General features: G+C 37.6%; 2 protein-coding genes and 1 non-coding gene across 8 annotated transcripts in view; 1 reads left to right on the forward strand and 2 right to left on the reverse strand.

Moving 5' to 3' along the window:
- Window positions 1-18,045, forward strand: part of CENPP (centromere protein P) — a 223,162-nt gene that overhangs the window by 169,102 nt on the left and 36,015 nt on the right. The window lies entirely within an intron of this gene.
- Window positions 1-18,045, reverse strand: part of ECM2 (extracellular matrix protein 2) — a 69,529-nt gene that overhangs the window by 28,186 nt on the left and 23,298 nt on the right. The window contains exon 1 of one of the 5 annotated variants that reach the window (XM_033413612.2): window positions 8,258-9,032. The exons of 1 other annotated variant lie outside the window; for it this stretch is intronic. The gene's annotated coding sequence lies outside the window, so the exon portion shown is untranslated. Of the gene's footprint in view, window positions 1-8,257; window positions 9,033-18,045 lie in introns of those variants that run through there. 3 more of the 5 variants (XM_004284116.3, XM_033413611.2, XM_004284115.3) reach the window with 3 other exon arrangements.
- On the reverse strand, window positions 3,465-3,571 carry LOC117198217 (U6 spliceosomal RNA). The gene has a single exon (XR_004479276.1). It is a non-coding gene; the product is annotated as a U6 spliceosomal RNA (small nuclear RNA).

Below are 18,045 nucleotides of genomic sequence, written 5' to 3' on the forward strand. Positions count from 1 at the left end.
AAACCAATAAAGGTGATAACGTGGAGTAATAGAAATAATCCAAAACATATTACATGTAAATCATATTAAATGTGAATTTATTAATTGCCACAGAGACTGTCCACATTGAATTTTTAAAAATTAAGACCCAACTCTAGGGACTTCCCTGGTGGTCCAGTGGTTAAGACTCCATGCTCCCAATGCAGGGGGCCTGGGTTCAATCCCTGGCCAGGGAACTAGATCCCACATGCATACCACAACTAAGAGTTCACATGCCACAACTAAGGAGACTGCAACCTCAACTAAGACCCACCACAACAAAATAAAATAAAATAAAACAAAATAAAATAAAATCCCAACTCTATGCTGCCTATAAGAAACTCATGCTAAATAAAGATACAAATGGATTAAAATTAAAAGGATGGAAAAATATATACTTTGGTAACACTAATCAAAAGAAAAGTGGGGGCTTCCCTGGTGGCACAGTGCTCAAGAATCCGCCTGCCAATGCAGGGGACACAGGTTCAAGCCCTGGTCCGGGAAGAGCCCACATGCCGTGGAGCAACTAAGCCGGTGCGCCACAACTAAGCCTGCACTCTAGAGCCTGCGAGCCACAACTACTGAGCCCATGTGCCACAACTACTGAAACCCACATGCCTAGAGCCCGTGCTCCACAAAAGAGAAGCCACCGCAGTGAGAAGCCTGTACACTGCAATGAAGAGTAGCCCCCGCTCGACTCAACTAGAGAAAGCCCACGCGCAGCAATGAAGACCCAATGCAGCCAAAAAAATAAATAAATAAAATAAAGTTTTAAGAAAAGACATATTTAACTCAATAAAAAAAAGTGGATGGCTATATTAATATAAGATGAAGAAGAATAAAGAGAGCCATTATGTAATGATAAAAGGATCTATTCATGAAGATGTAACAATTCTAAGCCTTTATACACTGAACAGTACAGATTCAAATTACATGAAGAAAAAAACTGGTATAGCTGCAAGAACTAGACAAATCCACAGTTATCATCCAGAATTTCTACTTTCTTCTCCCAAATCTGGATTTTTAAAATAGTAGATCACAAGCTAAAACAACAAGATAGCACTGTACCCTGTTAGAATGGCCAAAATCAAAAACACTGACAAATTGTGAGGTAAGGGTGTGTAGCAACAGGAACTCTCATTTATTGCTGGTGGGAATACAAAACCATACAGCCACTCTGTAAGACAGTTTGGCAATTTCTTACAAAACTAAACATACTCTTACCCTGCAATCCAGCAGTCATGCTTCTTAATATTTACCCACATGAGCTGAAAACTTATATCCACACCAAAACCTGCACATGGATGTTTAGAGCAGCTATATTCATAACTGCCAAAGCTTGGGAACAACCAAGACATCCTTAAGTAGGTGAATGGATAAATAAACTGTGTTACATCCAAACAGTGGAGTATTATTCAGCACTAAAAAGAAAAGCTCTCAAACCATGAAAAGACATGAAAGAATCTTAAATGCTTATTACTAAGTGGAAGAAGCCAATCTGAAAAGGCTAGTACAGTGTGACTGCAACTGCATGGCATTCTGGAAAAGACAAAACTGTGGAGACAGTACAGACATACTTCGTTTTATTGCACTTTATCATGCTTCACAGATACTGCATTTTTTAACAAATTGAAGGTTTGAGGCAACCCTGCATCAAGCAAGTTTATTGGCACCTTTTTTCCAACAACATTTGCTCACTTCATGCTGTCACATTTTGGTAATTCTCACAATATTTTAAACTTTTTCATTATTACCAAATTACTATATTTGTTATGGTGATCTGTGATCAGTGATCTTTGATGTTACTGTTGCAAAAAGATTATTATGCTCTGAAGGCTCAGATGATGGCTAGCATTTTTTTAGCAATAAAGTATTTTTTAATTAAGACAGGAACATTGATTATCTTTTTAGACATAATGCTATTGCACATTAAATAGAATACAGTATACTGTAAACATAACTTTTATATGCACTGGGAAACCAAAAAAAATTGTGTGATTCCCTGTGTTGCAGTATTAGCTTTATTGTGGTTGTCTGTAACCAAACACACAACATCTCTGTGGTATGCTTATATGCTTATTTAGTCAGAGTTGCATGTTCATTGATTTATGATCCTACTTTCAGTTTGTGTTTTCATTGTGGCCAGGTGATGCTTTTGCTTCCTAGCAATCTATATCATTTATAATGGTGCTTCACTGTATAGAACTCAGATTTTGAATGAATCTTTGAAGTCATCTGCTTTTCCAGTAATGGGAAGTTCTTTATCTTCCATGTTCAGACAGCTCTGTCAGAAAAGTCTTCCTTAGATTGAGCTACAATTTGTTGTTCATATCATGGCCCATAAGAGATTTACAGATAAGCCATGTTCACACAGTTTTCTTTCTCCTGAGTTCTTAATCTTTTTTTATCAATGCTTTTTAAGATGTGTTTAAGTTTCTAAAACTAGTACATAATTTTTAAAAACTCAAAATGATACACAGGCATAAAAAACAAGTTGCCTTAACGATAATTCATAGTTTAGTACAACGGTAGACCTACTTTTTCTTCAGGGTCCAGAGAGTAAATATTTTTAGCTTTGCAGGACAACAGTCTCTGTTAAAACTATTCAACTTTGTTATTGTAGCCAAAAATAACCATAGACATGTAAATGGATGGCCACAACTGTATTCTGATGGCACTTTGAAAAACAGAATTTGGCCTATGGGCCATAGTTTCCCATCCCCTAGTTTAAGGGTATCTTTCATGATACCTTCTAAACATATATGAACATATATATTTAAACATAAATGGAATTGTTCGATATACTGCAATCTGTTTTCTTTCCATTCAGTAATAAATTGTGGTCATATGGACATATATGTCAATGTATGTAAATCTATCTGGTCTGTGCACTCTATTTTCATTCCATAAGTTATGTAACAAACAATTTGGTGATGGATATTTAATTTTTTCCACTTTTCCTCTGTTGTAAACACTCCTGTGGAAATTCCCTTTTGGTCCAGTTGTTAGGACTCTGAGCATTCACTGCCAAGGGCACGAGTTCAATCTGTAGTCAGTGAACTAGGATCCCACAAGCTGCGTGGCGTGGCCAAAAAATGAAACAAAACAAAACACTCTTGTGCATATATCTTCTGGAAATATTTTTATGTTCTTTTTTCTTTTTTTTTTAAACTGAAGAATAGTTGATTTACAATGTTGTGCCCATCTCTGCTGTACAGCAGTGTGACTCAATTATAAACATATATACATTCTTTTTTTATATTCTTTTCCATTATGGTTTATCACAAGATATTGAGTATAGTTCCCTGTGCTATACATTAGGGCCTTGTTGTTTATCCATTCTAAATATAATAGTTTGCATCTACCAAGCCCAAACTCCCAGCCCATCCCTCTCCCTCCCCTCCTCCCCTCCTCCCCCTTGGCAACCACAGGTCTGTTCTCTATGTAAAAATATGGAATGCTTCACAAATTTGCATGTCATCCTTGTTCAGGGGCCATGCTAATCTTCTCTGTATTGTGCCAATTTTAGTATATGTGCTGCCAAAGTGAGCACTTTTATGTTCTTAATTGTAATTTTTAATTTATAAATAATGTAATAATAGATTTTCTGTTGTTTTTAACTATATTGTCTCTTGGGTTTATTTTTGGATGAAATTTAATATAAGTCACTTTGGTCATATTTATTAATATATTTTGAGGCCATGGTATAGGTATATACACATTTAGAATTGTTATATATTTCTGGTGCTTTTATCATTAGGTACTTTCTGTATCTCTAGTAGTGTGTTTTGTCATAAGATCTACTTTGTCTAATTAATGTAGCTGCTTTCTTTTTATTAATGTCTACTTAATATATTTTTTGCATCATTTTACTTTCAGCCTTTCATATTTTCAATATATTTTCTATTAGCATATCATTTTTAGTTCAATATGACAATTTTTATCTTCTAATCGGAATAGAAAGTCTATTTTTATTTACTGTAACACTTGATATGTTTGAATTTAAATATATTTTCTGAATATTTGCATTCTATTTGTCCTGCCTGTTCTTTGTGTGTTTTTTTTTTCCATTCTTGCTTGCTTTCTTTTTAATTGATTGCTTAGTTTTTATTATTCCATTAGTAATTGTATACTTTTCACTATAAAGTTCTTTGTAGAGATTACCGCATACATCCTTAACTTATCAAGTCTAATATAAATTAGTACCTTTACCTCTTTCTGGACTTTAACTTTACTTACCTCATCCTAGAACATATACTACTTTTGTCGTATATTTTAATTCTTTATATTTGTTAAACCCTCAAAAGATTATTATTATTTTATGCTGAAAGTTCATTTAGATCAGGCTCTCTCAACCTTAGCACTATTAACATTTGGGTTGGATAATTCCTTTGTTGTGGTGGGGGGCTGGCCTTTGTATATTTAGTAGCATCCCTGGCTCCTACCCAGTAGATACCTCCTCTCAGTTATAACAACCAAAAATGTCTTCATATATTACCAGATGTGTCTTGGGGGTGGAAGGATTCAGCCTGCCTCCAATTAAGAACCACTGATTTAGATCTTCCTAAACATTTATCCTTTTTCTTTCTTCTTATTTCTTTCTGTATCTCCAGTCTTCTATCAGGATTATTTTCTTCCTAAAAAATACCTTTTAGTAATTGCCTTAGTGCAGGACTGCTGATGACCAGTTCTTTTGTTTGTTGGTCATATGAAAATGTTTATATCTTATGTTCATTCTGAAAGAATGTATTTGCTAAATATGGAATTCTAGATTGACAAGTGTTTTCTTTCAGCATTTGGAAGATTTCATTCCAATATCTTCTTGTTTCCATATTTTGTGTTGAGTAGTCATCTGTCAATCTAATTATTTCTCCTTTAAAAGTAACTTTTTTTGTTGCTTTTAAGATATTCTCTTTGGCTTTGGTTTTCAGCTGTTTTACTCTGTTGTACATAGATATGATTTACTTGGTTTTATCCTATATAGGATTCATAGCACTTCTTGAATCTGTGGACTGATATTTATCAAATTTGGAAATTTCTTAGCCCTTACGTCTTCAAATAATACTCTCCTACTTCTCTCTCCTCTTTCTTTTCAAAACTACAGTGACACGTATGATAGCCTTCTCATTATGTCTTTAATGTCACTTTCCCTCTCTTGTATTTTTTATCCTTCTCTCACCCTGTGATTGATTCGGTTATTCCACTAACCTCCCTTCCATTCACTAATTATCTGTTCAGCTATGGTTTATCTGCTATTAAATCCATCCATTGACTTCTATTTTTCTATTATTGTGTTTTTTTAGTTTTTCGGCTTTTCAGTGGGTTCTTATTGTTTCTGTTTCTCTACTGAAATTTTCAATCTTGTTTTTCACGTTTTGAACTTATTAATCACATTTATTTAAGTCTGAGTCTGAAAACTCCATTTCAGGACATTCTATATGTCTATTTCTATTGTCTGTTATTTCTTTCTAGGTTTTTAACCATTTTCTTCTGTTTCTTCCTATGCCTGATGGCATTTGATTGCCAACCATTGTATATGAAAAATTGTGAATATACTTTGAAGCCTACAATGATATATTTATTATTTATCCTAAAAGGATTTACATTCAGACATGAGGTTAAGGGCACTAACAATCATAAATTGAATGATTTGAAGCTGAGTTTCACTATAACTAATTAATAATTATACTTTAAGTCCCAAACCAAAACCTGGTGATTTCATCTGCATCACTTTTGCCTGCCACCCCTGCTGCTTGATTGGCCCCATTCCTTGAGTTTTGTTTCTGTCTTGACTTGAGAGGCTGTTTTAAAGCTATACTAAGCTTCTCAGTCACCTCTTTTGGTTCCACAGATGCCTCCAGAAGAAAAGCTGTTCCAGACCTCTTAGGATTCCAGTCCTATCCCAAATATTGGCCCTGTTATTTTTTCCTATTTTTTTCTAATTATTCTCAGTAGGCTGAATGGTCTGAATTGCATAGTCTGCCATTATAAGAAGCATGAGTTCCCTCAGATTAGTTTTATTTCCCTGAAATATATCATTTTTCTTTTAGAGAATGTTTTGGGTTGTAAAAGTTTTGAATTCATATATGTCAGAAAATATCATTTTGTTTAGTTGGAAATAGAATTATGATTTTAGAATAATTTTCCTTCAATACTTCATAGGTATTGTTCCATTTGTTTCTTATATCTGTTACTGATGAAAATTTTAAATTGAATCTGATTCTCATCTCTTTGTAATAAGTCTTTTTTCCTCTCTCTGTAGAAGTTTTTTTTTCAGATTTTGAACTCATTTTTAATATTCAGAAGTTCTACTATAATGTACGGGTTTTGTTTTTTTCCTTATTGTATCCTTCTTAGGATCTTTTACTCTAATGACTTCTTTCTTTTCCACACAAGCTCTTTTTACACAGTTCTCTCCCATACCTATTCAAGGCTATGGTTTTTCTCTTTAAATTCATTCCCATCTTCTCTCTGTATTTGAAGGATTCCTCACAGTTTCTGTCTCACCAGAAGCTCCCCTTCTTATTTCCTACTGCAGCTATATATCCATGTGTGTATTTGTTTGTAATATATCCTCTCTTATGTCTAGGTATTTGGTAAGAGGAAAAGAGTGATATCTGCTTAGTTTGCCCTCTTGAATCTCAGTTCTTTTTATAACTTCATCTGCCAGAATTATCCTCCTGTAGTCAGGATGTACTTGGATCATATGCTGACTTGTCACCATTTTCCCTTGGCTCAACAAATAGCAGCCTCTAAGTTATTTTCATGTCAACTAACCTCAGCATGCAATCTCTTTTTCAGTATATAGGTACTTTAATTACTGCAGTAATTTCAAACCCTTTACTGTAGGTCACTGAAATGAAACTATATTAGAACAACTTTTCATAATCTATATTAGTTTTAGAAAAACTAACATGCAAAATATAAGGGAGGAGCAAATCCCCTAGCTGATTGGTGGCTAAAATTGTCAAAGCCCATTCAGAGAGCAAGGTAATATGTTGGGAAGAAATAGCAACAGCAGCAGGGGAAAGCAATATGAAAAGTTGCACTGTGAGACAGGGTAGAAGTAGAATTTGCTGAGTGGCGGGGGAAGTGAGCTCTGACAGAGAGCATACATAAAATGTGCTCTACATAAAATGTGCTCTACATAAAATCTGTACATGGAGATTTTCTTGCTTTGACAGTCATATATGTGACTCTCCATCCTGTGGTAGGTGAGAGTTATGAGGAGTCAGGCCCTGGATCTAAGGGCTCTGGAGATAAACTTCCATGAGTGTCTCAGGCATCGTGTTGTCCCTGAGCCTCTTACTTAGCAGAGCATTGCCCAAGCTCACCCTTCTCCCATTATCCCCATCCCTCTTTGTCTTCCACCCCCCTCCCAAACTGGCTCACTTTTACTTATCCAGAAATCTAAATAGATATGTACAAAAATAAATTTACAGAGCTATCTTAATTTTAAGAAAATCAGAATCTAAATAGTCTAATTGAAATGTTTAAATAATGTTTATGAAATGGCCTCTCAATACTAATTTTATCATTGATGCCTCGGCCTTTGTTATTTTCAGTGATTTATAGAATTTCACATTTATTTAATATTTATTCCAAAAACAACTTTATAATTGAGTGAATATGTTTCTAGAGGTAAACTTTTATGACACAATAGGTCTAATCACTGTAGGTATTATTTTGATCAAGTAAAATTTTCTTTCATTTTAGCATTTATTGTGTTTATCCCAACATTAAATATCATCTGTAAATCTTGGTTAACTTATTATTTTTTTCCATTAAAATTCTTCGTCATCTGTCTTAAGTAAGCTTTAAAAGGGTTTAAATTAAATTTTAAACTTCTACACAAAGCCATGAGATGCCTATTATCCCTTTTAACTTCACTCTATAGGCTTATAATGAAAAACATTTTTAATTAATCCTTTATGCTCTTTTAGGACTTAAAAATAGAAAAGAATGAAATTTTCAAACCAACTTATACTTCTATTGAGCATGTAATTCTATTTAAACATATAAAAATATATTGAATCCTAATTTCATAAAGTTTTAAATACTTCGGAAGTAGTCATCCTGAAAAAAACAAGTAAACAAAATAATGTACACTTTAAACTTTTAAAATCTATTAGTAAGAGCTTATTTCCTCAAGGGTTAAACATATTTGCAACATAAAACAGCCAAATATTAAAACCATTCCACATGCTTTAGTAGAAACTTAAAATTTAAAACATTTTACCTGGAAATCTAAACTAAGTAGGCTTTGCTTGGTGTCATTTAAGTCTCCAGATGAAAATGAAACAAAACCAGAGCTTTCTTTAAAACAAAGAAGGGATTGTTGAAAATTGTTAACTGACTTCTTTGCAAAATCTAAAATAACTGCTTCCCTTGGGGATACATGCCTTTCGGTTCTTTGTGCAGAAAATCAGCCAAGAGAGTAACCAGGGAAAATAGTTACCAAGGCAAATATTTGTTCTAAATCATGGGAAAAGTGGAAAGCAGCAGAGGGGGGGAAAAGCATTAGTCTGTAGGCTGAGAAGACGGAGTTGTAAGCACAAAAGGGGAGCTTGATTAAGAAATGCGTGATTTTCATAGACTAATTACATTAAAAATCTTAACGTTCCAAGTTAGAGGACTATGCCTTCCTGGAATGCCTTTAATTGGGTTAATGTTATTTAACTCTCTCATCGGCTCTCTGCCTGCCACACCAGTCTCACACACAATATTGTTAACAAAACAGAAAGCTGTTACATATTAATGTCATTGAAATTATGTAACTTCCAACCTTAAGCAATAAGAAGAAAATATTCAAGGGAGCTATGAGGCTTCTGATTAAGGTAACTGGCAAATTAATTATCTACCTCAGCCTCAGTTTCTTCATCTGCAAATAAGCAGGTCAGAGACAGATCAAGGTTCCTGGCCCACAGTGCTGCTTATAGAGGACCTTGGGTGAGTTACTGCTGTTTGTGACTAAAGTTTTTTCTTTGTACAGCTGGGATGGTAATACCTATCTTTCAAATTTTTGTGCAGATAGAATGAATAGCACATACTAAATGCCTGTCGTAGACTAGGTAATTATAATATCTATTTTTTAAAATTCTTACTTACCTCATGGGTCTAAATTATTTGACAGAGAGAAGATACATTTTTGTCTTTCCAAAATCTTAACATGACCTGGATAGATCAAATCAAGATGATGGACTGAGCACATGGGCCACCCAAATTCCTAAAAATAACAAAAACTATGTTTGTTTTTAAAAATGTAACACTGCACTACAAAATAATTAGTACTATTAGAAGACAAGAAATGTTGAGAAATTCCTTGAAAACTGAAGGTACATAGGCTCTGTCTGGCAGACGACAACAAAACACGTATGAGACAGGGTAACTCTGAGGGTGTTCCAGGTTTAGAAATTATAGATCCTGGGAATGGTGAGATTCGTTGGGAAACTGTACTCAAGAGAAGCAGGGCATATGACCCCAACCTTCCTGATGTCTCCATCATTTGTTCAAAGTATTAGGCATTTACCCCCAAATTGAACCCATGTTCTCTTCCACTTGGCCCTGGGTGTCTAGTAGAAAAGGGAACCCCCATCTTCAGAATCCAGACTAGCTCAACCCAGTACAAGCACAAAGTTGACTATCTCCACCCACACATTCAGAGCTTTGGGTCAGTGTTCTTAACATATGCAGGTAGCCCAAGATTACCAAACATTTGCAAAGATTCTAACATTAGAGATAGGAGTTCCCCTCATCTCCACCCCAAAATACCTACCCACAATCAGAAAAGAGCTTTGGAAATTTAATCAAGAATGAGAAGCCACTACAGACCTATTTGAATTGCAAAAACCAAAACACTGATAATACCAAATGCGGGTGAGAATGTGAAGCAACAGGAATTCTCATTCATTGCTTGTGGGAGTACAAAATGGTACAGCCACTTTGGAAGGTAGTTTGGTGGTTTCCTAGAAAAATTCAGCAGTCATGCTCCTTGGTATTTACCCAAATAAGTTGAAAACTTATGTCCACACAAAAGCCTGCACACAGATGTTGACAGCAGCTTTATTCATAGTTGCCAAAACTTGGAAGCAACCAAGATGTCCTTCAGTAGGTGAAAGGATAAACTGTGGTGCATCCTACAATGGAATATTATTCAGTGCTAAAAAGAAATGGGCTATTAAGCCATGAAAAGACATGGAGCAACCTTAAATGCATATTACTAAGTAAAAAAAAGCAATTCGGAAATGGCTATGTACTATGTGATTCCAGCTATGTGACATTCTGGAAAAGGCAAATCTATGAAGACAGTAAAAAGTCAGTGGTTGCCAGGGGTTGGTGGTGGGAGGAATGAATAGGTGGAACACAGGATTTTTAGGGCAGTGGAAATACTCTGTATGATATCATAATGATGGATACACGTGTTTATACTGTTGTCTAAACTCATAGAATGTACACACCAAGAGTGAACCATAATGAAACTATAGACTTGGGTGATTATGATGCATCAGTATAGGTTCATCAGTTATAACAAATGCACCACTCTAGTGGGGGATGTTGATAATAGGGGAGGCTGTGTGATGGGGGGGACTAGGGATATATGGGAAACCTCTGTAACCTTCCTATCAATTTTTCTGTGCATCTGAAACTGCTCTAAAAAAAAGTCTTTAAAAAAAATGTGGCCTGGGGCTTCCCTGGTGGCACAGTGGTTGAGAGTCCGCCTGCCGATGCAGGGGACGCGGGTTCGTGCCCCGGTCCGGGAGGATCCCACGTGCCGCGGGTTGGCTGGGCCCGTGGGCCATGGCCACTGGGCCTGCGCGTCCGGAGCCTGTGCTCCGCGGCGGGAGAGGCCACGGCAGTGACAGGCCCACGTACCGCAAAAAAAAAAAAAAAAAAAAAAAAAAGTGTCCTGGTTTATGCATTGTTTTGGGAGGAAAACAATGTGGATGACATGCAGTATTGGACACATTGCTTGCTTAGGGCAAACAGAAACATTTTTTTTTAAAAAAAACGTTTTACTTTATATTGGAGTATAGCCATTAACAGTGTTGTGATAGTTTCAGGTGCACAGCAAAGTGACTCAGCCATACCTATACTTGTATCCATTCTCCCCCAAACTCCCCTCCCATCCAGGCTGCCACATAACATTGAGCAGAGTTCCTCGTGCTATGCAGTAGGTCCTTCTTGGTTATCCATTTTAAATATAGCAGTATATACATATCAATCCCAAACTCCCTAACTATCCCTTCCCCCCACTCTTCCCCCATGATAACCATAAGTTTGTTCTCTAAGTTTGTGAGTCTGAGAAACTCTTCTATAATGGATTCCTAGAAGTGAAATGCTGGGACCGAGTATACCTATTGTTAAGTTGTCCTCAAAAGAAACAGGATAGGGACTTCCTTCGTCCAGCGGTTAAGACTCCACGCTCCCAAGGCAGGGGGCCCAGGTTCGATCCCTCATCAGAGAACTAGATCCCGCATAACTAAAAGTGCCCGCATGCCAGCAACTAAAGATCCCATGTGCCACAACTAAGACCCAGCAGAGTGAAATAAATAAATAAATAAGAAACAGGACAAATTAACAATAGCTATACTCTGTCCCAGCATATCACTTCTAGGAATCCATTGTAGAAACACATCTTTCTCTGCATAAGTGTGCCTCTAGGAAAGTACTTTGAAGTATTGTTCCCAAGGGGGGAGGGGAATTAACCAGTTATATACTGATAGGGAACAGTAGGCTGCCATAAAGCTACGTAGAGAGACCGAAGTAACTGTTATATAGACATGCAAAATTGTCCACAATATACCAAGAGGAAGAAAGAAATTTTAAAATAGTACACGTGCTATTATGTTCCCTTCTTTTAATGTATACAATTTAACATCTTCCTAGAGAACAAATTGGAAGAAATAAACAACAAACTGTTAGTGGTTATCTTTGGGTGATGGAATTATGGGAGGATTTTAGTATGTAATTCTGTACTTTTATAATGTTTTGAGCTTTTCATAACCAGATCAGAAAAAAAAGAACTTTTTTTAAAAAATCTTTAAACAATCAGAAAAAGAAGAAACTTAAATAGCAGCATAGAGGAATAGCCAAGATTATCATACCAAGATTGGCAAAGTTGTGGAGAACCAGATTATACAGTTTCTGAGGTCCCTGCTCTAAAATCTTGTGGGTTAATGGACTGTTACATGAGTCCTGCAGAAACTATGTTAACCACAGTAGTACATGGGAAATGCTGGTATTGGTGCTCTCCTCCTTTTTATTACTGCAGCCATAACTATGTTCTAAAGCTTGGCTCTGACAGCCACTCTGCAGAGTTTGGTGTTGGTCACCAAACAGGGTGTCAACAGGTCCCTGAGTGCCCAGGCTACAAGCACAGCCAGCATGGGTTCCAACTCCAAAACATGTGTTTGAGTAAAGTCACCTTTTCAATATTTTCAATGAGTTAGTCTTTCTTTTAAGGGTGTAGTTGCTCAGATAAAGCTAAATTTCCCCTCTCAGAAATGGGAGTCTTATCTTGCTTCAGGCCTGTTCTATATCCCTTGCTAGTGCCATAGTTAAATGCCTTTTCAGCTAACTCACGCTGAAGTGTGACAGTGCTTCATTTGCTTTCATTGAATTTACCCTCTCAGAGGAATATTTACATTTAAGTGGAGTACTAATGTATGAATATGCCATGATACATTCCCCTATCAGTGGACATTTGGATTTTTCCCCTTTTTGAGTTTTGGTGCATTTTTCCAGATTGCTTTCCAAAAACATTCTTGTAATGTATACTCCCACCGGAAATATGTAAAATGTCCATTTACCTGCCACTTTATTTTTTAAATGATTTTTGTATGTTTGAATAGGTAATATATATAAGTAGCATAAATTTTTTAAATACACGGTTAAAATTTTCAGTTTTCTATATCCAATATTGGAGGATTAGATGATTCTACCAACCTTCCCTTCAAAGACAACTAAAAAACTGGATCACTGGATCACTATTTAAAAACATCTTAAAATCGTCAATGAGATTAAAAAAAAAGACCATAAGGAATCACTGGGTTTAGATCTGAGAGGGTTCATGAGCACCTTTTTGCCCTGGCGGTGTTTGTCAAAAATATTAAAAGCAGGGCTTCCCTGGTGGCGCAGTGGTTAAGAGTCTGCCTGCCGATGCAGGGGACACGGGGTCGTGCCCCGGTTCGGGAAGATCCCACATGCCGCGGAGCGGCTAGGCCCGTGAGCCATGGCCGCTTAGCCTGCGCGTCCGGAGCCTGTGCTCCGCAACGGGAGAGGCCACAACAGTGAGAGGCCCGCGTACCGCAAAAAAAAAAAAAAAAAAAAAAAAATTAAAAGCAAAAATATCAATGAAATAGAAAAATTCATGCGGGAGACAGGATCAACACTGCCAAAAAAAAATTTTTTTTAACAAAACTAATAAAATATGTAGCAAGACTGATGCAGGAGAAAGGGAAAAAGCACAGATCACCAGTATGAGGAATAGGAAAATTTCTATTACTACAGAGTGAAAACAGTTAAAATCAGAGGATATTATAAACAACTTTATGCCAGCAAATTTAGACAGTATGGATACTTCCTAGAAAAAGACAATTTAATAAAACTGTCAGAAGAAGAAATAGAAAATCTGAATTGTCTACTATTGAAACCATAAATTCAAACCTTCCCACAAAGAATACTATAGGCCTATATTAATCAACAAATTCTACCAAACAATTCTTTAAGGTCAGCATAACCATACCATACTGCAACGTGACAAGGACATTACAAGAAAGGAAAATTATAGATCAGTCTGACTAGTGAACATAGATTTTAAAAAAAGTAAAATATTAGCAAACCAAATCTAGCAGTATATAAATAGGATAATATATCATGACTACACTAGGTTTATTTAAGAAATACCTGGTTGATTTAAGGATAAAATCCAAACATTATATTATCACCTTAATGTTTAAAGAAGGAAGAGAGAAAAAGCTGTTACCATACTAAAATAGAAGGGAACTCCTTAGTCTGTCAGAGTTATCTACAAAAAAACAACATACTTCCACTCCTAGCTATATACCCAAGAGAAGTGGAAACATAAATCCACATGGAAACTTGTACACGAATTTTGAATTGTGTAGCTACACTATTCATAACAGCCAAAATGTGGAAACAACTCAAATATCGATCAGCTGATGGACGGATAAAGTGTGGTCTGTTTCTACAATGGAATGTTATTCAGCAATAAAAAGGAATGAAGCACTGATGCATCCATGTTCAACATGGATGAACCTCAAACAGATTATGCTCAGTGCAAGAAGCCGGTCACAAGAGGCCACATATTGTATGACTCTTTTTTTTTTTTTTTTGCGGTACGCGGGCCTCTCACTGTTGTGGCCTCTCCCGTTGCGGAGCACAGGCTCTGGACGCGCAGGCTCAGCGGCCATGGCTCACAGGCCTAGCTGCTCCGCGGCATGTGGGATCTTCTCGGACCGGGGCTCGAACCCGTGTCCCCTGCATCGGCAGGCGGACTCTCAACCACTGCGCCACCAGGGAAGCCCTGTATGGCTCTTTCATATGAAATGTCCATAATAGGCAAATCCGTACAGGCAGAAAGTAGATGAGTGGTTGTTGGGGTGAGGAGGGTAAGAGTTGGAATGGCACAATGGGGAGTGACTGCTAATGGGTACAGGGTTCCTTTATAGAGTCACCAAAATGTTCCAAAAGTAGGTAGTGGTGATGGCTCCCAACTATGAAAATACTAAAAACACTAAATTGTGTACTTTAAAAGGGTGAATTTAATGATATATAAATTATATCTCAGTAAAGCTATTATTAAAAAATACTCAGTGTTGAAATATTGAAAGTTTTCCCTTTCTGGGAATAAGACAAGCAGGCTCACTGAAGGTCCTGGCCAGTGCAGTAAGGCAAGAAAAAGAAAAAAATGTTTTAAATGTATAAGTAGAAAATCAAGGGCTTCCCTGGTGGCACAGTGGTTAAGAATCCACCTTCCAGTGCAGGGGACACCGGTTCGAGCCCTGGTCCAGGAAGATCCCACATGCCGCAGAGCAACTAAGCCCGTGGGCCACAACTACTGAGCCTGTGCTCTCGAGCCCACGAGCCACAACTACTGACCTCACGCACCACAACTACTGAAGCTCGCACGCCTAGAGCCTGTGCTCTGCAACAAGAGAAGACACCACAATGAGAAGCCCACGCACCACAACAAAGAATAGCCCCTGCTCGTCGCAACTAGAGAAAGCCAGCGCACAGCAATGCAGCCAAAAACAAATAAAGAAATAAATTTATTTTAAAAGAAAATTAAGTAAAAGAAGGAAAAATCTCTGATTAGCCCAGGTAAAATCGTTGTATACATAGAAAATCTGAAATGGTGGCGGGAAGGGGTTGGGGACCGTGAAATGAGTAAAGGGGCTCAACTGTGTGGTGACAGACGGAAAATAAATTTTCTGTGGTGAGCAAATTGCAGGGTATACAGGAGTAGAAATATAATGTTGTACACATGAGACTTATATAATGTTAAAAATCAATGTTACCTCAATAGAAAAAGAAAATCTGAAATAACTTTCAGAAAAATTATTAAATCATCTAACATGTTTTCCAGATATACAATTAATAAATAAAAATCAATTGTGTCTTTCTATGGTTAGAGAATTAAAGAAAAAGATGTATTTTTTTTTTGTTTTTATTAAACTAGACAAATTCTAAAATGTACATGGAAATACAAAGGCCAAAGAATAGCCAAGCCATTCTTGAAGAAGAACAAGGCTAAAGGACTTTCTGTCCTAAATATCAAGTCTTATTATAAGAAGCTACAGTAATTAAGACAGTTTGGTAATAACACAAGGAAAATCAATAGACCAATGGAACAGAAAGTAGCACAAGAATTCATTCACATTCGGCTACTTGATTTTTGAGAGAAGTGGCCCTGCCAGGTGAATTTAGAGGGACTGAGGAACAAAGACAGAAGAGACTGTAGATATTAAAACAGGCCATGGACTTGTTCTGCTGTGCTCCAGAGACTAGAACCAAAATCAATGGACAGATGATACAGACAGGCTGATTTGGGCTGAGTTTAAAAAACAAAAGCCCTTTCTCATAACTAGAAGTGTCCAACTGAGCTGCCTACTGAGATGCTAAGTCCACTAGACTGAAAGGATTCTAGTAGAAACTAGATGACATTCTACTGGAAATGCTGCAGAAGGTATTTCTCAGACACTGAACTCGATGATATCATTTTTTTCCTGGGCTAAGGGATTTTCTTTTTTTTTTAATTTTTATTTTATATTGGAGCATAGTTGATTAACAATGTTGTGTTAGTTTCAGGTGTACAGGAAAGTTATTCAGTTGTACATGTATCTATTCATTTTCAAGTTATTTTCCCATTTAGGTTATTACAGAATTTATTTAGGCTGCTCTGGGTCTTAGTTGCAGCACACAGGATCCTCATTGCTGCATGCAGGATCTTTAGTTGTGGCATGTGGAATATTTAGTTGCGGTATGTGAGATCTAGTTCCCTGACCAGGGATCAAACCCGGGCCCCCTGCATTGGGAGCATGGAGTCTTAACCACTGACCACCACGCAAGTCCCTAGGTTATTACAGAATATTGAGCACTGTTCCCTGTGCTATACAGTAGGCCCTTGTTGGTTATCTGTTTTAAATGTAGCAGTGTGTACATGTCAATCCCAAACTCCCAATCTATCCCTCCTCCCCTACCCTTCCCCCCTGCTAACCATAAGTTGGTTCTCGAAGTTTGTGAGTCTGTTTCTGTTATGTAAATAAGTTCATTTGTATCATTTTTTTTTAGATTCCGCATAGGTGATATCATGATATTTGTCTTTCTCTGTCTGACTTACTTCACTTAGTACGATAATCTCCAGTTCCATCCATGTTGCTGCAAATGGCATTATTTCATTCTTTTAATGGCTGAGTAATATTCTGTTGTTTATATGTACCACATCGTCTTTGTTCATTCATCTGTCAATGGACATTTAGGTAGCTTCCATGTCTTGGCTATTGTAAACAGCACTGCAATGAATATTGGCATGCCTGTATCCTTTTGAACCATGGATTTCTCTGGACATATGCCCAGGAGTAGGATTGCTGGATCATCTGGTAACTCTATTTTTAGCTTCTTCTTTTTTTTTTTTTTTTTTTGCTGTACGCGGGCCTCTCACTGTTGTGGCCTCTCCTGCTGCAGAGCACAGGCTCCGGACGCGCAGGCCCAGCAGCCACGGCTCACAAGCCCAGCCGCTCCGCAGCATGCGGTATCCTCCCGGACCGGGGCACAAACCCGCGTCGCCTGCGTCGGCAGGCGGACTCCCAACCACTGCGCCACCAGGGAAGCCCTATTTTTAGCTTCTTAAGGAACTTCCATACTGTTCTCCATAGTGGCTGTACCAATCTACATTCCCACCAACCATGTAGGAGGGTTCCCTTTTCTCCACACCCTCTCCAGCATTCATTGTATAGATTTTTTGGTGATGGCCATTGTGACAGTTGTGAGGTGATACCTCATTGTAGTTTTGATTTGCATTTCTCTAATAATTAGTGATGTTGAGCATCTTTTCATGTGCCTCTTGGCCATCTGTATGTTGTCTTTGGAGAAATGTCTATTTAGGTCTTCTGCCCATTTTTTTTTTAATTTAGTTGACATGTATCTTTATTTATTTGTTTATTTATTTTTGGCTGCGTTGGGTCTTCGTTGCTGTGCGCGGGCTTTCTCTAGTTTCAGCAAGCGGAGTCCACTCTGCATTGCGGTGCGTGGGCTTCTCATTGCAGTGGCCTCTGTTGTTGCAGAGCCCAGGCTCTAGGCGCACGGACTTCAGCAGTTGTGGCTCGCAGGCGCCAGAGCACAGGCTCAGCAGCTGTGGCACCTAGTTGCTCTGCAGCATGTGGGATCTTCTTGGACCGGGGCACGAACCCGTGTCCCCTGCATCAGCAGGCGGACTCTCAACCACTGCACCACCAGGGAAGCCCACCAATTCTTAACCACTGTGCCACCAGGGAAGTCCCGACATGT

The sequence above is a fragment of the Orcinus orca genome, chromosome 6 (genome assembly GCF_937001465.1).
Source record: "Orcinus orca chromosome 6, mOrcOrc1.1, whole genome shotgun sequence".
Classification (NCBI taxonomy): domain Eukaryota; kingdom Metazoa; phylum Chordata; class Mammalia; order Artiodactyla; family Delphinidae; genus Orcinus; species Orcinus orca.